The sequence below is a fragment of the Micrasema longulum genome, unplaced genomic scaffold (assembly GCF_059751315.1).
Source record: "Micrasema longulum isolate JH-2025_06_02 unplaced genomic scaffold, ASM5975131v1 h1tg001211l, whole genome shotgun sequence".
Classification (NCBI taxonomy): domain Eukaryota; kingdom Metazoa; phylum Arthropoda; class Insecta; order Trichoptera; family Brachycentridae; genus Micrasema; species Micrasema longulum.
In genome coordinates, this window is record NW_028278398.1 from 103029 (window position 1) to 115541 (window position 12513).

The 12513-nt window shown below is 32.8% G+C and overlaps 1 long non-coding RNA gene across 1 annotated transcript in view; it reads left to right on the forward strand.

Moving 5' to 3' along the window:
- Nucleotides 1-12513, forward strand: part of LOC148276486 (uncharacterized) — an 88411-nt gene that overhangs the window by 43883 nt on the left and 32015 nt on the right. The window contains exon 2 of the long non-coding RNA XR_015823725.1: nt 4160-4301. This is a non-coding gene — a long non-coding RNA (uncharacterized LOC148276486). The remainder of the gene's footprint in view (nt 1-4159; nt 4302-12513) is intronic.

Sequence of the window (12513 nt, forward strand, 5' to 3'; positions counted from 1 at the left end):
AAAAAAAACTTATTGATGTTTTCCCAAATTGCTATACTATCTTAAAGATTTTATTGACGATGCCCCTTTCTCCAGGATGTCGTATATAGAAAACAACAATGTCGAACTATCGACTAAATTATTTATCTGTTCTGACCTGCAATATGATGAGCAAATACAGGAATTCGCAGTCTAAAAATGCATAAAGGTTGCTTTACAATTTATGTAACATAACCAGACACAAGCTGTCAGTTTATTTTTCAATAATGTCGTACAGTTGCTGTTTGTACATACATACACTTGGTCATATTATATAAATAAAATATTTTAGTGTCCTATTTTTTCACATGTATACCTACATCACTATAGAAAACAGTTTTTTGACAAATTGGCAATTAGTTGAGTAATTAGGTAGGCCCTTAAGTGGTATTGCCCTAGAGGGCTCTACAAATTCACGATCCGCCCCTGTCCAGATGCATTTGTTTGAAAGGAAGCGAAGAGATTTCTTCGTAAGTCTTTGTAAACAGATGATAATTTGGCCAGCTTTGTTGCAAAATCTTCACGGCTTTCTATCTCTAAATTAGAAATGTCTGCAGGTGCTGGACTATGTCACTTGTGCAAACTTCCATCTAAAACCTGTTCTCTTCCAAACAATAAAAAATGTGGAGTAAAGAGAATATAGAGAGTAGATCGATTTACCATGCCATTCATTGCGGTTCTAACGTGCGGAATCTTCGCACACTAGTCCCTTTGATTTTTTATCTACCACGAGCTGAACCCGGCATTGCTTTGCTATGGCTATGTTTTAGCACATACTCGTATATATTTGTACCTTAGAGGATGGACCACGGGAGTCCACTTTTTGGTGATTTTAAGTTAAATATGCAGAAAAATTGACTGTAAATCATTACTTTTTATTAAAGACTTATTATCGTAGACTGGTCTCAAAGATATCGCGAAAGCGATGAAACCGGTCACTGGATATTTCAAGTTTGTAGATTAAAGTATCACTCGTCTTTTATTTTTAAAATAAATTACAATGAACTTCCATCAAAAATTTTCCCTTGCAAACTTAAATGTTTTGTATTTCATTACATTAGTTAATGAAACATTGAAGTCAATAAACATTCAATTCATCGATTTATCTAGTTAAAAACCACTGAAGTCCAACTCACTTTGATGCAAAATCCACGGGTGTCCTTTTTACGAGGTTTGTGGCGTTGGAAAAATTCCAATTCAAACATCATTTAGTTCCATAAACACGGAAGTCCAGCATACGTTTTACGGTTCATGTTCATACAAGTATTGGCGGCTGGCGTGTGACAACTGTTAAACATTATATTAGGTGAATGAAGGTTTAACAAATTACAACAGGGATGGAGAATACCATAAAGAAGGGAATATGGAAGTCTAGGTATTTACGTGGCTGATGATCTGTCATTGGTTGGTTTAAGCGGCCACTTTACAAACTGTGTAACATTCACCATTTTCCCTATGTTGAAACATCCACATTTTTAAAATTTATCCATTTGTTTCTTTTAGTGAAGTTAAAGTGCTGACACCTTTATTGTTGTGAAGAGATTCATCTGACTGAATTATTTCACATAAAAGGCAACGCCTGAAAACAATTTTTTTTAAGGTATTCTCCATTCCTGTTGTAATTCGTTAATCTTAATGACTCCTTAGGGGGTGAAATTCAGTATTTTGTCTACAAACATTTAGGCAAACTCAAATATTATAATAAAACCAACTGTTCCAAGAAGAAGTTTAAAAATTGGAAAATTGTTTTCAGGCGTTGCCTAGTATGTGAAATAATTCAGTCAGATGAATCTCTTCATAACAATAAAGGTTTTAGCTCTTTAACTTCACTAAAATCAACAAATGGAACAATGAAAGAAATATGGATGTTCAAACATTGGAAAAATTGTGAATGTTACACAGTGTGTAAAGTGGCTACATAAACCAGCCAATGACTGGTCATAAGCTTTATAAATGCCTAGATTTCCATATGCCCTTCTTTCAGGTATTTTCCATCCCCGTTATAATTTGTTGATCTTAATGACTCCTCCCGAGGGGGTGAAATCCAGTCTTTTGTCTACAAACATTTGGACAAACTCAAAAAGGTTTAATATGGAGTGAAAATTATGTCGAGCAAAATAAAGCAAACTCTAACGTGTAAAAATGTCTCCGCAACTCGGCTAAAGGCGGGCGCTGCACAATGGATTTTCAAAAAGCCGTTGGCAAAAAAAAAGTTAGACGCTCTCGGAATCAATGAATCATCGTGGTTTGAACACAACGAGAATGCATGATTTTGACATTAATAATTGTAGTGTGCCCGAATTAATCTTTTATCGTCAGATATTCAAAACTGAATTCAATTTTCGGTTAACTCTGCCTGTGACACCAGAGCGACAGTCTTAAAATTAGTTTCAGTAAAAGAAATTAAAAAAACATTTTGGAAGAGCACACACAGGAAGCAATTGCTCTTTACAAATCGAAATAGATGGATAAAACTATTGTAAAATAATAAAAAAACTGCCACTTTGAAAGTTAGAAAAGTTTGCTTTGAGAATAAAGAATTTAAGCCCTACGGGAAATTGGATACAAAAAATGTTTTCTTGCTTGCAATAAAAATTAGACCATTAAACTGTACCGCAAAGTTTCTTGAAAATGTACGAGTAAAATGATAAAAAATATTTTAATAAAAACGCACTACTTTGATCGACGTCACTGGTTCATATGAACCAACCAATAATATGAGAGCTATGAAGGATATCCGGTTTGTTTACCGTAAACAAACCAATCGGAAGAACCTCTGACGTCACACGCGGAGATATTTTAGAAATACAAAGCTTTACAAAATCAATGCGCTGATAAGACGATCTATGACTATTGGGTATTAAGTTAGCGACAGTTTACAGCAAAATAATAGGCCGTACTCGGGTAGAGAATTGCCAAATGGATATTAATTTGCATTGTAAATACTTTTATATATGTACCTGTGTATTTATTATTGCAGTGTTATTCTAATTAATTTTTCTATAATTCACCAATATTTATTTTATAAAACTGAAAATACACGTGTGTGTTTATTTTTAAAATTTATTTATTCATTTTATTCACAATATACTTATGTTACATTTATTGACACATAAATTCCAACTCCATGGAACCAAAGTCCTGTGTTAAGTTTGTTTGTTTGTCCGTCACATCACCGAAACGGCGAGTTGTAGAGGCCTGAAATTTGGACACGTCATTTTAGATGCAATTTCAAGGTTAACGTCGTTATTTTTGAGTAAAATCTTTATCGACCTCTACTCGATAAAGACTCAAACTTTATATGGATGTCTAGTGCGGCTCAGACATATTGCCCGTCATTATTAACAGTAAACATACTTTAATTCACTAATTTATCCCCTAAATTCAGAAAAATAGTATCTGAAGTAAATATGATGATATACTTTATTTTCTACACGAACCACTTTAATCTAGTCTTTATTGAAATAATGATTATTTTCTATCAGATGGTTTGCTAATTCAGAAAAAATATTATTATTTAGTCACTTAAAGTTTTTTTTTACTCTAATATCAAAGTTTTTTTAAGTTTTTCCAATGTAAATTGAATCGCAATCATTAAAATTTAATTGGTAAACGTTTGCCAGATTTATTATATTTATTGATTTTATCTTTATGATTTTTAACAATGTTTTCCTATATTATTATTATTTGTGTAGAATGCAGGTTTAATGTTTGATGGTAGGAAGTTAGAGAATCGTTTAGAAAAATTGACATTTAAAAAAATAATCAGCCTTTATTGTTTAGGTGGGGTTGCTTTATTTTTTGTCGGATAGAATAAAAATATTTATTTATAAGTTTGCGTTTTTATTTTTGATTCAATATTTTATGAATTAAATTATCAGTAAAATATTTAGTTCTTTTTTAAAATAAGTATCATCTAGTGGAACGTTAATTAACCTTTACATCATTGAATGTAATGCGCAATGTTGATGGGCAGTTGGATGATTTGAGCAATTATTCTGATTTTCAAATATTACTTGTTTTTTTATTTTTTAAATTGTGTTTTTACTATCCAGTAACAATTTCTAATTCACATTTCCAATCCCAATTTAAATTATTTTTTTATAACGTTTTGTGGAATTAAAATTTATATTTTTTCTAGCAGCGCGCTTTAACAACGCGAAAGATGAGCGCAAATGGATGCTACAGGGGGACCAAAGGGCTGGAATGACGCCATGGGGGGCCGGCGGGGGCCCTGTTCTTCCTGCTCCTCGTTCTGCAGCCGGGGCAAGGGCTCGATATCAGTGAGTCATTACTTAACCCGCTTGTTCCTATAGTGTAACCAGCGCGGCATTGCAAATTCATTGATTTATTTCACATAAAACTTTTTATTTTTTCTTTTCTATATTAACACCTTACTGGGCTTAACCCGTGTCGAGGCGTTCATTTACATTATAGCAATTATTTAATGACTATATCGACAACTACTTTGAATATCATAACAATTTTTTTTGTGATCTTCAAATAAACCTTAACATTTAAGAAAAAAAATGTTTTTAGATATACATGACAATTTTTAATTAAATATTTTGTCCATCATGATCTCCGAAAATGATAAAATGTCGAGTACCGAGAGATAAATTTATAAAACATGCATTTAACATAAAAAGATGTAATCTAATTAGATCATTAAGCATGACACACTTTTAATAAGATGATAAGAGACAGTGATTATCAGCCAATCATTCCGTGGGTTTTGGATATCTGATACGAAATTAGTAAACCTCAAAACTTTATACTAATGAACCGGAAGTCGCTTGCTCTTTACTAAAAAAAAGGTGTGCAGTGTCTGAATTAAAAATAATGTGTTATCTGTATAGTATTTTTTTTTCGCTGTAACTGGTAGAGATTTTATGTGTTAAGAACTTTAAGAAAGTAGTTTTTGGGTTAATGTTACTCAACATCTTATTTTTTTTATTTTTTTTTATTCATTTACAATTTTAAAAAACCCGTTATGGTTACATTAGAAATTTAATATTGTCTAGTCATTTTATGTCTCGTCTAGTCTAGTTAGTTCAGTCATCATGTGCTTTTTCAGATTGATTTCAAATTTGTCTCCAGTAAAAGTTTTCAAGTAGTAAGGTAGGTCGTTGTAGTGTTTAAGTCCATTATGTAGTATTTTTGACTGCCCTGTGTTTGTCTTTGCTTTTTCAATATGATAGTGTTGTTGTTGTCTGGCGTTATATTTGTGTATGTCAGCATTTTGACTAATATTATGTCGTCGTCTTGTATGTTTCCCAGTGTTATTTTGTGCACAATTTTTAAGGTCTCAATTTTAGTCAAGTAGTTTATGTCAAACTGGTGTGTTTTTTTGTACAGTTCAGTCGTAGAGGTCAGGTAGGGTAAGTTATATGTTAGTTTAAGAATTTTATTTTGTTGTCTTTGTATTATTCTTATAAATTATTATTCTAAAAATGACTGATTGTGTTTGTCATGTACGGGCCCGTTTCACACGTATCACGTTAATTCACTTGGTCCGGTAAAATTAGCGTGATTAGACACATATTTATTATTTTCATTTCATTTTTTTGGATTCTTCTAGCGGGTGAATATTTTGCTAAAAAAATCGACTGGAGATTAGTCGGTCTCATGGTGTACCGTTTTGTGTTTATACCTGCCTATTGATATTAATGGGATTCAAGAAGTCGTAGGAATTCACTTCTTGCTGTAGGATTTTAATATATTAAATACTGCGTTACGCTCTGCTGCATAACATCAGCAATACTACTAGCAAATCCTACTCGTTAGTGTCTACATCACTCGTTAGTGTCTACAATCCCGGGCATTGTGGCTACACTTCGGGGTCATAGCAGGTAATAAGAGGATAAAGGCGAGCCCCTGGTGCCTCTTAACTATGACATCGCAGTTAAGGGAAGGCAACTCCTACAGAAAATCCACCAGACAAGGCAACGGGAGACCTCTCTAGTTTGTCTTTTCCCAGGATATCACTATGGCGAGAAACCAAACAATGGCCCTTAATCTCCCGGCTCATCTTTTGTCATCATCTTTGTGATCATTTTTTGAGAAGACCGAATGTTAGAAGCCTTTACGATGGTAAACTGGATAATATAACAAAATAAATGGAAAGGACTGGCTTGAATATTATCAATACAAGCGAACTGAGATAGACTGGCTATGGGGTATATCAACATGAGAAAGAAAAATTATATTTTTCAGGAAGCGACCCACTGGATAGAAACCGTAGAAATGGAGTTGCTTTGTTTGTTATGAAGGAATTTGAAAAATATTTTTAATTTTTTACACCTATCTCAGACAGAATTATTCTTCTGCAATTAGATTCACAACCAATAAACATGAACATCAGGCAGGTATATTGGCCCACAGCAGAAGCGAGATATGATAATGATGTAAAATGTTTTTACAACTCATTAGCCAGTACATTACAAAACTTAAAAGGGAGAAGTGAATTGTGTCATTGGTGACTTTAATGCCAAGATTGGTCAAGGCCGTCGTTCACACAATATTGTTGAATATACATTAGGTACAGGCAACTAAAGAGGCGACAGACTTTATGAGTTTTGCCAATAAAAAATATGATTAATACCTGGTTTAAACTGCCAAAACACTTGGAAATCACCCCAAGATGGGACCTTGAGATATATAGTTTAATTTATTTATTTAAACGCCTTTCACACTTGTACATGTTTTTACATGCATATATACAAATAAAAACAGACATGTATTTTACACAGAAGTAGCAAAAAAATATATATATGATTTTTAGAAGAAAAATATCAAAAATATCATCTTTACATATCAGTATAAAAGTGGAAAGAACAGAAGTGCATTTTTAAATATGAAGACAGAAATGCATTTTACACAAAAAAGGAGCAAAAAATAAAAATGAATTAAGAAGAGAAAGAAAAATATTAAAAAAATACAAAAAATAAAAATCATTACATATTAGTAGAAAATATATGAGGATACATAAATAATGCATACATATATTACAGTGGAGAACAGGAGTACATTTTTTCGTATAGTTTATATTAAAATAATCTTAATATTAGAAGAAGTTAGTAAAATACTAATTTAGAATACAAGTCAGTAAACGGTAAACAATTGAAATCAACATAGTATTATTTAGGTATTACAATTTGGAGATAGTAAATTGATACACAGCCTTTTAAAATTCAAAAGGGTTATATAAAATATATCTACGTCATTTGCGTATTTATTTGCAAATATATGAATTCTCCGTATTGGCGAGTGTGCACTGTAGTTTGTTGTAGATACATTTACATAGAATAGTTTATTAAATCGGGTAACGCGGCCCGGAACTCGCAAGTTAATTAGATGTAACAGTTCAGAACAATCAAATATTGAATTTAATATATATTTTTTAAAATATGACATTGTTAGGAATCAAATAGAGTATATATTAATAAACAGATGGATCTTATCTTATCTCAGCAATATAAGCCAAGCTGTTGTTCTTGGTGGTTTTCGATCTGAGTTTGCTGATATTTCCTCCGGAGTACCCCAGGGATCACATTTGGGACCATTGTTTTACAACGCGTATCTCTATGAAATTTATGTTGTATTTATGAACGCAAGGTTTTTGATGTACGCAGATGATAAAAAAATATACTTCAAAGTTAAGAATTCCCTTGACTGTCTTGAACTTCAAGATGATCTAAATCGTTTGACAGAATACTATTTGAAAAATCGTATTAACGTCAATGTATCAAAGTGTTTGCTTATTTCTTTTTCGCGAGGTCGACATCCCATCCCATATCATTATATATTAGAAAACCAACCTGTTCAGAGAGTTGATACCGCACGCGATCTGGGTGTTATTCTTGAAAGCAAGCTTACATTTGAGAATCACTTCGATGACATACTGACCCGTGCACATAGAAACCTTGGTTTTGTACTTCGTACATGTCAGGTATTTAAAGATATCGCGTGTATTAAAATGGTCTACTTTGCTCATGTTCGAAGTTTGCTCGAGTATGCCTCTTCTGTTTAGTCTTGAATAGTGATTGAATCGGACACAGACCGCGTAAATAAAATATGGTGTAGTCATTTTTAGAGAGTATTTAATCGCCCCCCTCCTCCTTCTACCCTTGATATCTCAATAGAGACTGCATTAAACATTCCTTGGGCAGTTAATTTTTCTGACGGTTGTTCGACGCTGGCTGAAATAAAAAAGCCGTGTCAAACTTGAAAAACGGAACAGCACGGAATTTCTCAAAAGCTGCATCACTGGTGTTATTAGCCCTTTACACCAACAAATAACCAAGTTATGGGAACAAAAGAAGTGCCCGAGAGACTGGGTAAATGGAGAGATTGATGCATTGCACAATAAGGGTGATTCATTGAACTGTGATAACTATCGTGGCATCACGCTGCTTAGTGTACCAAGAAAAGTATTTGCATATATTTTATTTTATAAGATAATTTTACAAAAATACAAACTAAAAAACATACAATTTGTAGGTATTCGTCGATACAATTTCACATACATATACTCGTAAATCTTCAATTATAAAATCACACAAAATAGATAGTATCACACAAAATATATGGCATACATTTGTTGTTTTTTTTATATTTTTATGTAGAATATTAATATTGCAAAGATTCGGAGGACCCATTATGCGAGTATTGAGGGAGAACCAAGCAAAGTTCTTACCTGGTAAGTCATGCATAATAATAATAATATTTGGCTGATTTACATAGCGCCATTTTTGTAAAAAATCACCTCAAGGGCGCTTTACAATTGTATATCTAAACTTACATTCTAACCAAACTTAAGTGAAATATTATATTTCCAGATTTAAAATTGAGGGTATGATAGTTTAAAGAAGTGGGATTTTAGTTGGGATCTGAACTGATTGGGATTGTCGATGATTCGTAAGTTTAAAGGCAATTGGTTCCAGGCAGAGGGGCCGGCGGCGGCAAAGGCACAATCTCCAAATCTAGTGTTAGGGGAGCGCCAGATTTCGACAAGTTTTCCTCTTCCTGAATCAAATGTTGACCTAAGAGTAGATTTTCTTTGACATGTATTTTCCCCTATACAAAGGTCCGATAGGTATTTTGGAGCCATTTCATGAAGGGATTTGAATACTGTCCAGCACAGCTTGTATTTTATTCTCTCTGGGCTTTTTAACCAGTGCAAATCTCGAAAGTGTTGTGAGATGTGAGAATATTTTTTTACTCCCGTAATAAGCCTCGCTGCTGCATTGAAAACAGATTGAAGTTTATTAGTTTGATATTTTATATATTTTGTATATTCCATTACAGTAATCTAGACGCGAAACGACATAAGCATTTACAAGAGCTTTAGTTGCATCTATAGAAATATTTCTCCGCACGGATTTGATCTGTCCAGCACTTGCCGTTTTATTGACCTGAGAATGAAGAGAAAGATTTGAATCAAAATGAACACCCAGTAGTTTAACATTTGTACATACACACACACGTACACACACCCATGCGCATACACATACATACATTCATAAAAACATAGACAATTTATTTATGCGAAACTTCATGGTTGTCATCTATAAATTATTTAAAAAAAATATATTCCTTATTTTTTATATTTTATTTTCGACATCCAGTAAGGTTCTCCAATCCGTGGCATGCATCAACTTTTCTGACTCCCTACGACCAATGTCACGAAAGAGCGAGGTCAACACCTTCCGTAACTTGACAACACTCCCGTCTTTCCACGATTCTGGCAAAAGGTTATGAACCTTTTTGCCTACGTAATAGTGTTGTCTCGATGCCAGAACAGTGTCGACCCCTTCACTTAGTATCAGATCCCTATTAGAGTATCTTGTATAATGATTGTGGTTGACGCTCGGGTAAATGTCTCTCTTTATGTGTGTAACCACTACCGTTCTCAATATATACTGTTGAATAATATTCAGTACTCTGAATTCTTTGAGGAGCAAGTCACTTGGATAACGAAATGTTTTTTTTTAAATGTATGTATTTAACTTATGCATTTAGCGCCCAAATGGTATTGTTAATGATAAAATTAATATAATCGTTTTTCATTTACTTGTGCACTCAACACCATCATAAAGAATAAGTAGATGGGGTAAAGCATTTAATAATTATCTTGACCCTTTGGTGATAGACAAAAACTAATAGTTAAACTTATGCTAACTAAAATTAAAACATATCTCTCCATCCGATTATTCCAAGAAGCGAAACTTTTCAATGTAAGACAGTTGTTTTGTCTCCAATGTCTAAATTATGTTGTAAATCGTCAGTACTTGTTCCCTCAAAACTTAAACCGCCATAGTCAAAGAAGAAATTAAGTTCTGGCGATTCCGTTTTGTAAATCAACACTCGGACAGAGGCATGCAAACGTCCTTGCCCCTAAACTGTATAACTCCTACTTTAAAGACACAACAGAAAATTATAATTTAACATATTACAACAGAGATGAAGAACATTTAAGAGAAGGTAATATAGAAGTCCAGGCTTCTACAGGGCTTATGATCTGTCAACGGCTGGTTTAAGTGGCCACTTTACACACTGTAACATTCACCATTCTGCCTATATTTGAACATCTATATTCCTTCAATTCTTTCATCTGTTGATGTTTGTGAAGTTAAAGAGCTGAAACCTTTATTTATGCGGGTGAGATTCATCTAATTGAATTATTTCACCTACATACTAGGCAACGCCTGAAAATATTATTTTTTCAATTTCTATACTTCTTCATGGACCAGATAATTTATCAACAATATTTTGAGTTAGTCCAAATTTTTGTAGACAAGGACTAGATTCAACTCCCTGGGGAGCTGTTTATATTAACATATATATGTTTTACAAAAATTTGGACAAACTCAAAATATTGTTGATTATAATTTAAGCCTTTCTTCTTCTAATAGTTCATTTATAAACTGGGTCAAAAATATAAATGTCAATGTTTTCTTCTCCAGATAATCTTTTGATTTGCTCTGTATTTTTTTAAATTAATTTATCAACTTTAATTAAATATTTTTTGCTCTAAATGAATTTTTATTATATCAGGTAGAAGAATTTGTGTACCTGGGAAGTATGTTTACTAGGGACGGAAAGGCCGAGAAAGATATTGAAAGGAGGGTGAGTGCTGGGAACAGGGTGATCTACTTTGGCAAACAAATGTTTATCGCAGGAGGCTAAACTAGCAGTTCACAACGGAGTTCTATTGCCAACTTTAATGTATGGGAGCGAAGTATGGAATTGGAAAAATGATGATGAAAGTAGGTTGAATGCTGTAGAAATGCGATTCCTCAGGCGAATGTGTGGTAAAACGATGTACGATAGGTGCACAAATGTCTAGATTCGTGAAGTGTGTAAGGCTGAGACATGCATTATCGACAGAATCAAGAACGGGGTGCTGCGTTGGTTTGGACATGTAGAGCGAATGGACAGCAAAAGAACGGCTAAAAGGATCTACGATGCAAATGTTGATGGATACAAAAAACGAGGAAGACCGAGAAAGACATGGCACGAACAAGTCCATCAAATACTTGAAGATGGACCATATACATATATACTTTATATACATCTACATCTTAGATTTCATAATGTTTTCCTGATTTAGTATACCCACGCACAGGCCATGCCTATGTGGGATTTTTTCGTTTTCATGAAAAAAGTTATATATTATTTAATAAAAAATGTACTAAATTAAAAAAAAAATGCAAATTAAATAAATAAAACTAACATCTAATATGTTCATGTTTATTTAAATTGATTGGTCACTTTCTGAATAAATAAAGAATTTATTTCGTATTCCTCAAGTAACTTCTTTAGCTGTGCCTTGCTGAGAGGATTAATGCAAATTCCATTACTTAACGCAAAAATAAATTTCCACAGTCCAGTCCCAGTGCCCCTTAGTAGTTAAATGTATTTCACTAAGCAAACTCATGCATAACGCATTCGACCTGGTATGTATTTATAATTAATAAATAAGCATTTGTCTAGTTACTGCAACCTACAATTACAGTAAATAATGGTTCACCATAGCAAAAAATATAAAAAATATCAATCGAGTAATTGTTGGGTGTATTGAACCATAGACTCATACAAGGAGGCCGTGTAATTTATTTATTTATTTTGTTCATTAACGCCCAAAAGGCATTTACAAAAAATAAAAATGAAATACATGCTAACATACTAAATAATAAACAGAATATACGGAAAAAATTGTGAAATTAGTAAAAAAAGATATGATAAAAAGTTTTACAAAGTAAAAAAAAAACAATAATAACAAAGGTATGCAAGAAAAAACAGTAAGCATATAAACAAAAAATGCAGAGATATAAGCTTATGAAATAAATTCTGTAAAGCAAACTATAAATAAAGTGTTACGGTAAGCAAGAAAGACATTTTTAAGTTAAATTAATAAACAAGCAAGCATATATTATCACGAAAAAATAAGAAATAAAAAATATGTATCTATGAAATGCGTATTTGCCAAAA